Source organism: Triturus cristatus, chromosome 2_1 (genome assembly GCF_964204655.1).
Source record: "Triturus cristatus chromosome 2_1, aTriCri1.1, whole genome shotgun sequence".
Classification (NCBI taxonomy): Eukaryota; Metazoa; Chordata; class Amphibia; order Caudata; family Salamandridae; genus Triturus; species Triturus cristatus.
The window spans coordinates 74,492,797-74,505,744 of NC_140581.1; the positions used below are offsets into that span (position 1 = coordinate 74,492,797).

The 12,948-nt window shown below is 43.4% G+C and overlaps 1 protein-coding gene across 3 annotated transcripts in view; it reads left to right on the forward strand.

Annotated features, from left to right (window-relative positions):
- LOC146863769 (uncharacterized) overlaps positions 1-12,948 on the forward strand; it is a 207,415-nt gene that overhangs the window by 177,985 nt on the left and 16,482 nt on the right. The gene's annotated exons all lie outside the window — the stretch shown is intronic.

The following is a 12,948-nucleotide window of genomic DNA, read 5'->3' on the forward strand; positions in this document are numbered from 1 at the left end:
GAGGAATCGGGTTAAAAAGGAATGGGTGAAAAAATATGATCGCGATGAAAGAATGTAAACGGGAACAGTAAAGTTTTCAATGGAAGATTGACAATAAAAAATCGGATGGTGTAGAGTAGTAGAATGGATACGCATGAAGGAAGACAAACTCGGTGAAACCGTCAAGAAGTCATACAAGAGTGAAAAGCCCATAAAGAAAAGGTTAATGTACATGTTTGAATTGTATATGCAAATAGTGTCGAACACACTTCTATGCAGTGATGAAAGGTCATGCATGTGGATCACAAGATGTCCTTGGAGTTGGAAACCATAAGGCTTTTTCCTCCGATCAGGATTGCGATTGTCATGTGATTTACCGTGAAGTTTTCATTAGGGTAAAGATCACGTGATGTCATTTGCTGTGATTATGCTATTTAATGGTTTGGAACTGGAAAAAATCTTATATGTGTTTTGTTATTGCAATGTTGCAAAAAAAAATATTTTGAGAGTTATAAATACATAATATTAAGTGCCATATAAATGTTTTATGGCATTCTTACAGTGCATCAATGACTTCCATATGGAGCCTAGAAAATCCAAAACGTGTCCCAAATTCATAGTTTTATCTGACAGTCTTAGAGTGCATACATAACTCAAGAAAAGCTTAGAAAACTATATTCCAATTCACACTTTACCTCTGGCACACCTGTGAAGTGGATAGGGGATTGTGTTTGCTTGCTGGCATCAAGATGTTAAGGCTCCAGCTAGTCTTCAGACAGTAGGAAGACTCCATTAAAAGGATTTGACCCTGGGTGCCGCCCTTGGGGAATTGCACCCCAGGAAGGCCCCGGGACCGAACGGTTTCCCCAACTGATTTTTTAAGCGGTTTTTCTTGCACCTGGGTCCCCACTATCGCAAAGTGGTGGAAGAGGCTAGGGAATGGGGTCGCTTGCCTAATAACTGGAGGCATGCAGAGGTGGTCGTATTCCACAAGCCCAAAGCCCTCCCTAACAACATGCGTCATATCGCCCTATTTCCCTTTTAAACGTTCAGGCAAAGGTTCTGGACAAGGCATTGGCCAACCGCCTCCGGACTCATATTTCCTCCTTAGTTCATCCCGATCAAGCCGGGTTTATGCCCCAGTGGGCAACCCTTCATAACATCCACCAGGCACACATTGTTATTGCGACAGTCAGGGGCATGGGGGAGCGGGCGGCGCTTTTGCTGGTGAAGAACCAGAACCTTTTGGGTCTGGCGGCGCAGGGTACACCTTAATCTCCTGGGTTCTTCTGCTTCAGCTAACAGAGACACGGGGACACTCTGTCGGCGTAAAAGATCAGATTTTATTAGCTGCAGCTAGTACAGTTGTCCTAGAAGTACACACGGTATGTTCTCAGGAGACTGCCACTTCACTCCGTGGCGCACAATCTTATATAGTATATATGTGAAATATACATTAACCAAAGACACACCTAAAACATATAAAAAGAGCCAATAAGAAAGGTTGTAAAACAGAACAGAACCAATAGGAAAGGTTTGAAAATAAAGTATCAAGTAACTCGAAGAAGCCTCTCCTCCAACTGTGTTTGTCACCCCTCCCCGTGAACTAATTCATTAACAGGTTTGTAACCGACTCGCAGGTGGCGAGATACGTTTGTGAAACGAGAGAATACTAGCAGAGGACAGCGAAGGCCAGACGATAAGATAAAGTCAGAAGAGAATAGTGTGAACCAACAGATAGTTGAGACAGGGATTAGAAAAACCAGACGGGGATTAGTGTACTCGGCCAGTCCTAACACCAGCTTTGTAAATAGAGGCAGAAGGCTTATTTTGACACAATGCTGCAGGAAAAGCAGAAAAGACTTTGTTCACCGTGCTGCCTGAGTGAGGGCAACACAAAATGGCGGCCGAGCACAAAATGGCGGGTCGATTCGGTCACGATCGAAAATCGAATTTTCTCAGACCCTCCTTTTGCCAGAACTCAGGCAAGATACATAGACTCACGTTAATCTGAGTCAATGTCAATGGCCATGAGGTCATCGAGTTGTTGCTGTAGCATCATTCTAATATTCTCTGTTCTTTGTGATTTGGGTTTAGGGATGCACATAGTAGTACAGAGGTCGCAGACGGCGGGACCACAGTGCACACAAAGGCAACAAGAGAAAATGATGGTCAAAACTACTTCAAGGAATGTCAATACCTTCCAACCCCATTTGGACAGTAGTCCCCAAAACCACTCCAATAATGACCAATCTCCTTCGTCCTGATGAATCGACTCAGAGATTATATGTAACTTAGAGATAGCTTGGTATACTGTCGGAGCGTCATCAGGTATGAAAATACAGCAACTTGACCCGATCAATTTGCACACTCCACCACGGTCCGCAAGAACAAAGTCTAAGGCAACTCGGTTTTGTAAAGTCATAAGATGATCCGCCTGTAGTTCTGCCGTGATATTACTTAAGGCTCCTACAGTGATGTCTATAGTGGTTTCTACGACACGAACCAGTTGCCTTATATTTCTGCTGTTGACCATTGGACCCCAAAAAGGAAGACATCCTTTGAGGAAATCTCCTCCCTCTTGTCCTGTTGTGTCTTTACAATCAATAATCCCTCTGCCATATCTGTTTCGATGATGATTTGCAGAAGCGGTGTATGTAAGGGAAAGAAGGAAAGCTATATAACAGGCACCAGAAAAACCAGTTGGCAACCACGTGTAAGCCCTATCGTGGCAGATAAAATACGTGCCTTGAGATGGTACTAGAGGCGGCGATGCTCAAATAGTGGAGCTACATGCGTATGAAAATATAGTGACTGTTTGCTTATAGTATCAGCTCAAATGCATGTGTCAGAGAAAATAGAATTAGTACGGGAAAGTATTGAGGAGATGAAGAGTCCAGAAAGCGAAAACAGGGGTGTCAACCAAGATAGAAAACCGAACTGAATCACGGGGTGCTGAAACGGCTGGAGTGGCTCAGGTGCGTGATGACTAGATACAGAAAATCATGACAGTGGTAAAAGTGTGAACTCGCCTCAAGTGCTAAAGTTACGAGGGTTAATGCGCTCACCTCAACGTAACGATGAAAATGTGTAATCAATGGGTGACCAGTCAATCGGTCACGTTGAAAATACTCTGTATTACAAGAATGAAATGGAGGTAATGAGGATGGTGGGCAAAACATTTAAAGACAAAAAAAGAGGGCATTACAAAAAAATAAACGCTTACCTAAAATCACGAGGAGACTACTGCAGAAACTTGGCTTTCAGGAGATGATGTATCGGCGTGGAGCTGTTAACTGAGCAAGGGCGCATGCTCGCAAAAGATGCGTAGGCAAGTGGGTGGGATAATCTGTGGGGGATAAGCAATGGTGAAACCCTCAAAAATAATGACGTGCGAGATTATCGAGAGTAACACGTTGGGGGAGCAAGCTGTACAAGGCAGGTTTACCTGGAATCCGTGTAATCACGTTCTTGAACGTTCTGATGCTGACGGGAAGCGGAACAGTTCTCGGGAGCAGCGCGGTGATAGGTCAAGGAGACTCGACTGGGTTAAATGGTCAAGAAAATAGAGAAAAGACTAAGGAAAAGGGAAGAAAATAATTGAAACCGTTGCGTGAGGGTAAATGGGACAAAAAAAAAGTGAGGAATCGGGTTAAAAAGGAATGGGTGAAAAAATATGATCGCGATGAAAGAATGTAAACGGGAACAGTAAAGTTTTCAATGGAAGATTGACAATAACAAATCGGATGGTGTAGAGTAGTAGAATGGATACGCATGAAGGAAGACAAACTCGGCGAAACCGTCAAGAAGTCATACAAGAGTGAAAAGCCCATAAAGAAAAGGTTAATGTACATGTTTGAATTGTATATGCAAATAGTGTCGAACACACTTCTATGCAGTGATGAAAGGTCATGCATGTGGATCACAAGATGTCCTTGGAGTTGGAAACCATAAGGCTTTTTCCTCCGATCAGGATTGCGATTGTCATGTGATTTACCGTGAAGTTTTCATTAGGGTAAAGATCACGTGATGTCATTTGCTGTGATTATGCTATTTAATGGTTTTGAACTGGAAAAAATCTTATATGTGTTTTGTTATTGCAATGTTGCAAAAAAAAATATTTTGAGAGTTATAAATACATAATATTAAGTGCCATATAAATGTTTTATGGCATTCTTACAGTGCATCAATGACTTCCATATGGAGCCTAGAAAATCCAAAACGTGTCCCAAATTCATAGTTTTATCTGACAGTCTTAGAGTGCATACATAACTCAAGAAAAGCTTAGAAAACTATATTCCAATTCACACTTTTCCTCTGGCACACCTGTGAAGTGGATAGGGGATTGTGTTTGCTTGCTGGCATCAAGATGTTAAGGCTCCAGCTAGTCTTCAGACAGGAGGAAGACTCCATTAAAAGGATTTGACCCTGGGTGCCGCCCTTGGGGAATTGCACCCCAGGAAGGCCCCGGGACCGAACGGTTTCCCCAACTGATTTTTTAAGCGGTTTTTCTTGCACCTGGGTCCCCACTATCGCAAAGTGGTGGAAGAGGCTAGGGAATGGGGTCGCTTGCCTAATAACTGGAGGCATGCAGAGGTGGTCGTATTCCACAAGCCCAAAGCCCTCCCTAACAACATGCGTCATATCGCCCTATTTCCCTTTTAAACGTTCAGGCAAAGGTTCTGGACAAGGCATTGGCCAACCGCCTCCGGACTCATATTTCCTCCTTAGTTCATCCCGATCAAGCCGGGTTTATGCCCCAGTGGGCAACCCTTCATAACATCCACCAGGCACACATTGTTATTGCGACAGTCAGGGGCATGGGGGAGCGGGCGGCGCTTTTGCTGGTGAAGAACCAGAACCTTTTGGGTCTGGCGGCGCAGGGTACACCTTAATCTCCTGGGTTCTCCTGCTTCAGCTAACAGAGACACGGGGACACTCTGTCGGCGTAAAAGATCAGATTTTATTAGCTGCAGCTAGTACAGTTGTCCTAGAAGTACACACGGTATGTTCTCAGGAGACTGCCACTTCACTCCGTGGCGCACAATCTTATATAGTATATATGTGAAATATACATTAACCAAAGACACACCTAAAACATATAAAAAGAGCCAATAAGAAAGGTTGTAAAACAGAACAGAACCAATAGGAAAGGTTTGAAAATAAAGTATCAAGTAACTCGAAGAAGCCTCTCCTCCAACTGTGTTTGTCACCCCTCCCCGTGAACTAATTCATTAACAGGTTTGTAACCGACTCGCAGGTGGCGAGATACGTTTGTGAAACGAGAGAATACTAGCAGAGGACAGCGAAGGCCAGACGATAAGATAAAGTCAGAAGAGAATAGTGTGAACCAACAGATAGTTGAGACAGGGATTAGAAAAACCAGACGGGGATTAGTGTACTCGGCCAGTCCTAACACCAGCTTTGTAAATAGAGGCAGAAGGCTTATTTTGACACAATGCTGCAGGAAAAGCAGAAAAGACTTTGTTCACCGTGCTGCCTGAGTGAGGGCAACACAAAATGGCGGCCGAGCACAAAATGGCGGGTCGATTCGGTCACGATCGAAAATCGAATTTTCTCAGACCCTCCTTTTGCCAGAACTCAGGCAAGATACATAGACTCACGTTAATCTGAGTCAATGTCAATGGCCATGAGGTCATCGAGCTGTTGCTGTAGCATCATTCTAATATTCTCTGTTCTTTGTGATTTGGGTTTAGGGATGCACATAGTAGTACAGAGGTCGCAGACGGCGGGACCACAGTGCACACAAAGGCAACAAGAGAAAATGATGGTCAAAACTACTTCAAGGAATGTCAATACCTTCCAACCCCATTTGGACAGTAGTCCCCAAAACCACTCCAATAATGACCAATCTCCTTCGTCCTGATGAATCGACTCAGAGATTATATGTAACTTAGAGATAGCTTGGTATACTGTCGGAGCGTCATCAGGTATGAAAATACAGCAACTTGACCCGATCAATTTGCACACTCCACCACGGTCCGCAAGAACAAAGTCTAAGGCAACTCGGTTTTGTAAAGTCATAAGATGATCCGCCTGTAGTTCTGCCGTGATATTACTTAAGGCTCCTACAGTGATGTCTATAGTGGTTTCTACGACACGAACCAGTTGCCTTATATTTCTGCTGTTGACCATTGGACCCCAAAAAGGAAGACATCCTTTGAGGAAATCTCCTCCCTCTTGTCCTGTTGTGTCTTTACAATCAATAATCCCTCTGCCATATCTGTTTCGATGATGATTTGCAGAAGCGGTGTATGTAAGGGAAAGAAGGAAAGCTATATAACAGGCACCAGAAAAACCAGTTGGCAACCACGTGTAAGCCCTATCGTGGCAGATAAAATACGTGCCTTGAGATGGTACTAGAGGCGGCGATGCTCAAATAGTGGAGCTACATGCGTATGAAAATATAGTGACTGTTTGCTTATAGTATCAGCTCAAATGCATGTGTCAGAGAAAATAGAATTAGTACGGGAAAGTATTGAGGAGATGAAGAGTCCAGAAAGCGAAAACAGGGGTGTCAACCAAGATAGAAAACCGAACTGAATCACGGGGTGCTGAAACGGCTGGAGTGGCTCAGGTGCGTGATGACTAGATACAGAAAATCATGACAGTGGTAAAAGTGTGAACTCGCCTCAAGTGCTAAAGTTACGAGGGTTAATGCGCTCACCTCAACGTAACGATGAAAATGTGTAATCAATGGGTGACCAGTCAATCGGTCACGTTGAAAATACTCTGTATTACAAGAATGAAATGGAGGTAATGAGGATGGTGGGCAAAACATTTAAAGACAAAAAAAGAGGGCATTACAAAAAAATAAACGCTTACCTAAAATCACGAGGAGACTACTGCAGAAACTTGGCTTCCAGGAGATGATGTATCGGCGTGGAGCTGTTAACTGAGCAAGGGCGCATGCTCGCAAAAGATGCGTAGGCAAGTGGGTGGGATAATCTGTGGGGGATAAGCAATGGTGAAACCCTCAAAAATAATGACGTGCGAGATTATCGAGAGTAACACGTTGGGGGAGCAAGCTGTACAAGGCAGGTTTACCTGGAATCCGTGTAATCACGTTCTTGAACGTTCTGATGCTGACGGGAAGCGGAACAGTTCTCGGGAGCAGCGCGGTGATAGGTCAAGGAGACTCGACTGGGTTAAATGGTCAAGAAAATAGAGAAAAGACTAAGGAAAAGGGAAGAAAATAATTGAAACCGTTGCGTGAGGGTAAATGGGACAAAAAAAAAAGTGAGGAATCGGGTTAAAAAGGAATGGGTGAAAAAATATGATCGCGATGAAAGAATGTAAACGGGAACAGTAAAGTTTTCAATGGAAGATTGACAATAAAAAATCGGATGGTGTAGAGTAGTAGAATGGATACGCATGAAGGAAGACAAACTCGGTGAAACCGTCAAGAAGTCATACAAGAGTGAAAAGCCCATAAAGAAAAGGTTAATGTACATGTTTGAATTGTATATGCAAATAGTGTCGAACACACTTCTATGCAGTGATGAAAGGTCATGCATGTGGATCACAAGATGTCCTTGGAGTTGGAAACCATAAGGCTTTTTCCTCCGATCAGGATTGCGATTGTCATGTGATTTACCGTGAAGTTTTCATTAGGGTAAAGATCACGTGATGTCATTTGCTGTGATTATGCTATTTAATGGTTTTGAACTGGAAAAAATCTTATATGTGTTTTGTTATTGCAATGTTGCAAAAAAAAATATTTTGAGAGTTATAAATACATAATATTAAGTGCCATATAAATGTTTTATGGCATTCTTACAGTGCATCAATGACTTCCATATGGAGCCTAGAAAATCCAAAACGTGTCCCAAATTCATAGTTTTATCTGACAGTCTTAGAGTGCATACATAACTCAAGAAAAGCTTAGAAAACTATATTCCAATTCACACTTTACCTCTGGCACACCTGTGAAGTGGATAGGGGATTGTGTTTGCTTGCTGGCATCAAGATGTTAAGGCTCCAGCTAGTCTTCAGACAGGAGGAAGACTCCATTAAAAGGATTTGACCCTGGGTGCCGCCCTTGGGGAATTGCACCCCAGGAAGGCCCCGGGACCGAACGGTTTCCCCAACTGATTTTTTAAGCGGTTTTTCTTGCACCTGGGTCCCCACTATCGCAAAGTGGTGGAAGAGGCTAGGGAATGGGGTCGCTTGCTTAATAACTGGAGGCATGCAGAGGTGGTCGTATTCCACAAGCCCAAAGCCCTCCCTAACAACATGCGTCATATCGCCCTATTTCCCTTTTAAACGTTCAGGCAAAGGTTCTGGACAAGTCATTGGCCAACCGCCTCCGGACTCATATTTCCTCCTTAGTTCATCCCGATCAAGCCGGGTTTATGCCCCAGTGGGCAACCCTTCATAACATCCACCAGGCACACATTGTTATTGCGACAGTCAGGGGCATGGGGGAGCGGGCGGCGCTTTTGCTGGTGAAGAACCAGAACCTTTTGGGTCTGGCGGCGCAGGGTACACCTTAATCTCCTGGGTTCTCCTGCTTCAGCTAACAGAGACACGGGGACACTCTGTCGGCGTAAAAGATCAGATTTTATTAGCTGCAGCTAGTACAGTTGTCCTAGAAGTACACACGGTATGTTCTCAGGAGACTGCCACTTCACTCCGTGGCGCACAATCTTATATAGTATATATGTGAAATATACATTAACCAAAGACACACCTAAAACATATAAAAAGAGCCAATAAGAAAGGTTGTAAAACAGAACAGAACCAATAGGAAAGGTTTGAAAATAAAGTATCAAGTAACTCGAAGAAGCCTCTCCTCCAACTGTGTTTGTCACCCCTCCCCGTGAACTAATTCATTAACAGGTTTGTAACCGACTCGCAGGTGGCGAGATACGTTTGTGTGTTTTGGAGGACAGTTGTGAAACGAGAGAATACTAGCAGAGGACAGCGAAGGCCAGACGATAAGATAAAGTCAGAAGAGAATAGTGTGAACCAACAGATAGTTGAGACAGGGATTAGAAAAACCAGACGGGGATTAGTGTACTCGGCCAGTCCTAACACCAGCTTTGTAAATAGAGGCAGAAGGCTTATTTTGACACAATGCTGCAGGAAAAGCAGAAAAGACTTTGTTCACCGTGCTGCCTGAGTGAGGGCAACACAAAATGGCGGCCGAGCACAAAATGGCGGGTCGATTCGGTCACGATCGAAAATCGAATTTTCTCAGACCCTCCTTTTGCCAGAACTCAGGCAAGATACATAGACTCACGTTAATCTGAGTCAATGTCAATGGCCATGAGGTCATCGAGCTGTTGCTGTAGCATCATTCTAATATTCTCTGTTCTTTGTGATTTGGGTTTAGGGATGCACATAGTAGTACAGAGGTCGCAGACGGCGGGACCACAGTGCACACAAAGGCAACAAGAGAAAATGATGGTCAAAACTACTTCAAGGAATGTCAATACCTTCCAACCCCATTTGGACAGTAGTCCCCAAAACCACTCCAATAATGACCAATCTCCTTCGTCCTGATGAATCGACTCAGAGATTATATGTAACTTAGAGATAGCTTGGTATACTGTCGGAGCGTCATCAGGTATGAAAATACAGCAACTTGACCCGATCAATTTGCACACTCCACCACGGTCCGCAAGAACAAAGTCTAAGGCAACTCGGTTTTGTAAAGTCATAAGATGATCCGCCTGTAGTTCTGCCGTGATATTACTTAAGGCTCCTACAGTGATGTCTATAGTGGTTTCTACGACACGAACCAGTTGCCTTATATTTCTGCTGTTGACCATTGGACCCCAAAAAGGAAGACATCCTTTGAGGAAATCTCCTCCCTCTTGTCCTGTTGTGTCTTTACAATCAATAATCCCTCTGCCATATCTGTTTCGATGATGATTTGCAGAAGCGGTGTATGTAAGGGAAAGAAGGAAAGCTATATAACAGGCACCAGAAAAACCAGTTGGCAACCACGTGTAAGCCCTATCGTGGCAGATAAAATACGTGCCTTGAGATGGTACTAGAGGCGGCGAGCTCTGAGAGGAGTAGACGTATGTGTGGGAACAGTTGTTTCTTTGTACGGTGTCAGTAGACGGACCATTAATTTGCAGACAGAAATTTCCCTGATGAGGAATATTCCAAATCGGTGAAGATTTTCCTTGTTTAACCTTATCACTAAGGCTAGTGACATAATGGGTGACGTTCCAGTTAGTGTACGCTTTTCTTTCGTCAACGGAAATTTTACTATTTTCCATGATTTTAGCCATAGCTACCATTCCCTTTATCAATGAACTATGACTGAAATCCGGACCACCAATATATGAACTAACGGATCGTCTGAATTTGCTTTGATAGGCATTGGAGAAGATAACAAAATAAGCCCAAGCAGAACCCTCATAAGAGAACTGAAGAACTAGATACGGCATTACTTTTTCTGTGGTATGTGGCGTAAGTCCACACACCCAACAGTCAGTTGTATTGATCACTAATTGGTGTTGATGTAATAACTGGACAAAAGAATTGTTGTAATATTCGGTTCTTCTAATGAGTTCATGTTGAGGAAGGGTATGAAATAGATGTGGAGAGACAGTAGAAGAAGACGAAGAGGTAGAAGGAGAGACAACTTTTTGCTGCAGAGCATAAATAATCCAATTTATACACGCCAAAAGGATACACAATAATATAATAATACATAAGGCTATATTAAAATGACTGTACATTAATCTACAGGATTCTTTTTTCATTATATCCTTTCTCTCTCTTTTTCCTAATGTAGTTTCCATCTTTCTAAATGGATGCTCACGGCAATCTTCCTCAATCACTTAATTATGATTATCTGCCGTCCTATGACACTGCAAGTCCTGCAGGCCTATTGCCACTACTCAGGTCACAACCAAGACTCCTACCGTGACCCTGCAACCGGGATAGAATACTACATAGGAGAGAGTAAATCTTAAGTGTTCTTTAGTCTAGGTCTTAGGTTATAGTGTTCTTTATCAGGTACAGTTTGGTCTCGGAACAATGTTCGCAGATTTGTCGTATTCAAGCGACGATGTGGTGTTATCGCTTCCTGAAGAATGTCGTCGTCCTCTTTCTCAGACAATGTTCCATTCAGGCGTGCATCACTAAAAGGTACAAATTGTGGAACCTTCTCACTCTCAGAGTCACTAATGCCCTTACGCACCCATTGATTGAAGGGTAGAGGCAAAGGCACTTTCTTACAATGCACGCCGTGAATCCAATTTTTCTTTCCTTCGACTCTTACTGCTGTTCTCGTTGTTAGGAGAACCAACCGAGGTTCCTTCCACCGGGGCTCCAATTTTTTCGTCCTTTGGAAATTCTATATGCAGACCCAGTCACCTGGTCGGATGGAATGACCTGGGTCTGTGGAAGCCTCCGGCAAAGCACTCTGAACCTGTTGATGGAGAACACGCAATTTAGTTGTAAGTTCATGCAAGTAATCAATAAACATTGGATATGGCAAGTCTGAGTATTTCTTGGGGCGAGGGACTCCCCATATATTAGCTGGGCGCCCAAAAACCACCTCGTAAGGGCTAAGTCCCAAACGAGAGTGTACAGCAGTTCTGGTAGATAGAAGAGTCAATGGTAAAGCATCGGGCCAATTAAGTCCTGTACTAGCCTGCACTTTCGCTAGTTTAAGTTTTAAAGTTCCATTGTAGCATTCCACTAAACCCGCTGACTGTGGATGGTTTGCCGCATGGAACTTTTGCTTGATACCAAGACACGCACAAACTTTTTGCATGACTTGGCCCACAAATTCGCTCCCATTGTCACTCCAGACAATGCGCGGCAAACCAAACCTGGGGAAGTATTCTTTTAGTAGAACTTTGGCTGTGGATAAGGCTGTATTGTCTTTTAGAGGGTATGCTTCTATCCACCTAGAAAAGGCCCATACTACCACCAGAACATATTTGAGGTTGTTGCATCATTCCATATGAATGTAGTCGATCTGCAACACCTCAAATGGATATGTCGGAGGAGCAAAGTGACCCGCTGGAGTTGGGGTTCCCTTTCCCGGATTGTACATCAAACATACAATACAATGTTTCACTACATTGTCTGCACACTTTGGGATTCCTTCATTTTGCCACACTGGAGCCAGAAGCTTGCATATACCTTTCGCACTTAAGTGGGCTGGACCATTTGTCATAGTAACTACTGGGAATACATAAGCATCTGGTAACAGCCAACGTTGGTGTTCAGATAATTCCACCCAACATCCCATCTCATCTAACATTCCTGTACTTTCTTTCCACTTGCTCAATTCTTTCTCTGTACCCTCTTCCTGAATCGACCTTACACTTTCTACTGTATCCTCATACATTCCTCTCTCTCTAACCCAATTCGCAGGACCCGCAACATACATTCGACTTGTAGCATCTCTCGCTGTCTTTTTAGCTACTTCATCTGCAAATGCATTTCCTCGACCAACATCATCTGTAATCTTCTTGTGTGCACTACACTTCACAATTGCTATCTGAGCAGGTAAAGAAAGTGACTCAAGAAGATCAGTCACCAACTGACCATGTTGTATTTTAGTGCCATGTGAAGTAAGGAATCCCCTCTCTTTCCAAAGACGCCAAAAATTGAACGCCACACCAAAGGCATATTGGCTATCGGTGTACACGTTCACTCTTTCTCCTTTTGACAACACACATGCTCTCGTTAAAGCTATCAGTTCTGCTGCTTGAGCTGAATTGTGTTTGATACGTGCTGTTTCCACAACTGTATGTAAAGTAGTAACAGCATAGGCTGAAACTGCATCTCCATTAGGAAGCTTAAAACAAGAACCATCTACCCATAGAATTCCATCCGGATTTTCTAGCAGCGTATCTTTCAAGTCAATTCTTCCTTTTGTCTCTTCCTCAGTACAGAGAAAACAATCATGTTGGTTTTGAAAGTCTTTATCTACTGGAAGAGGCAACAAAGTAGCTGGATTTAAAGTGT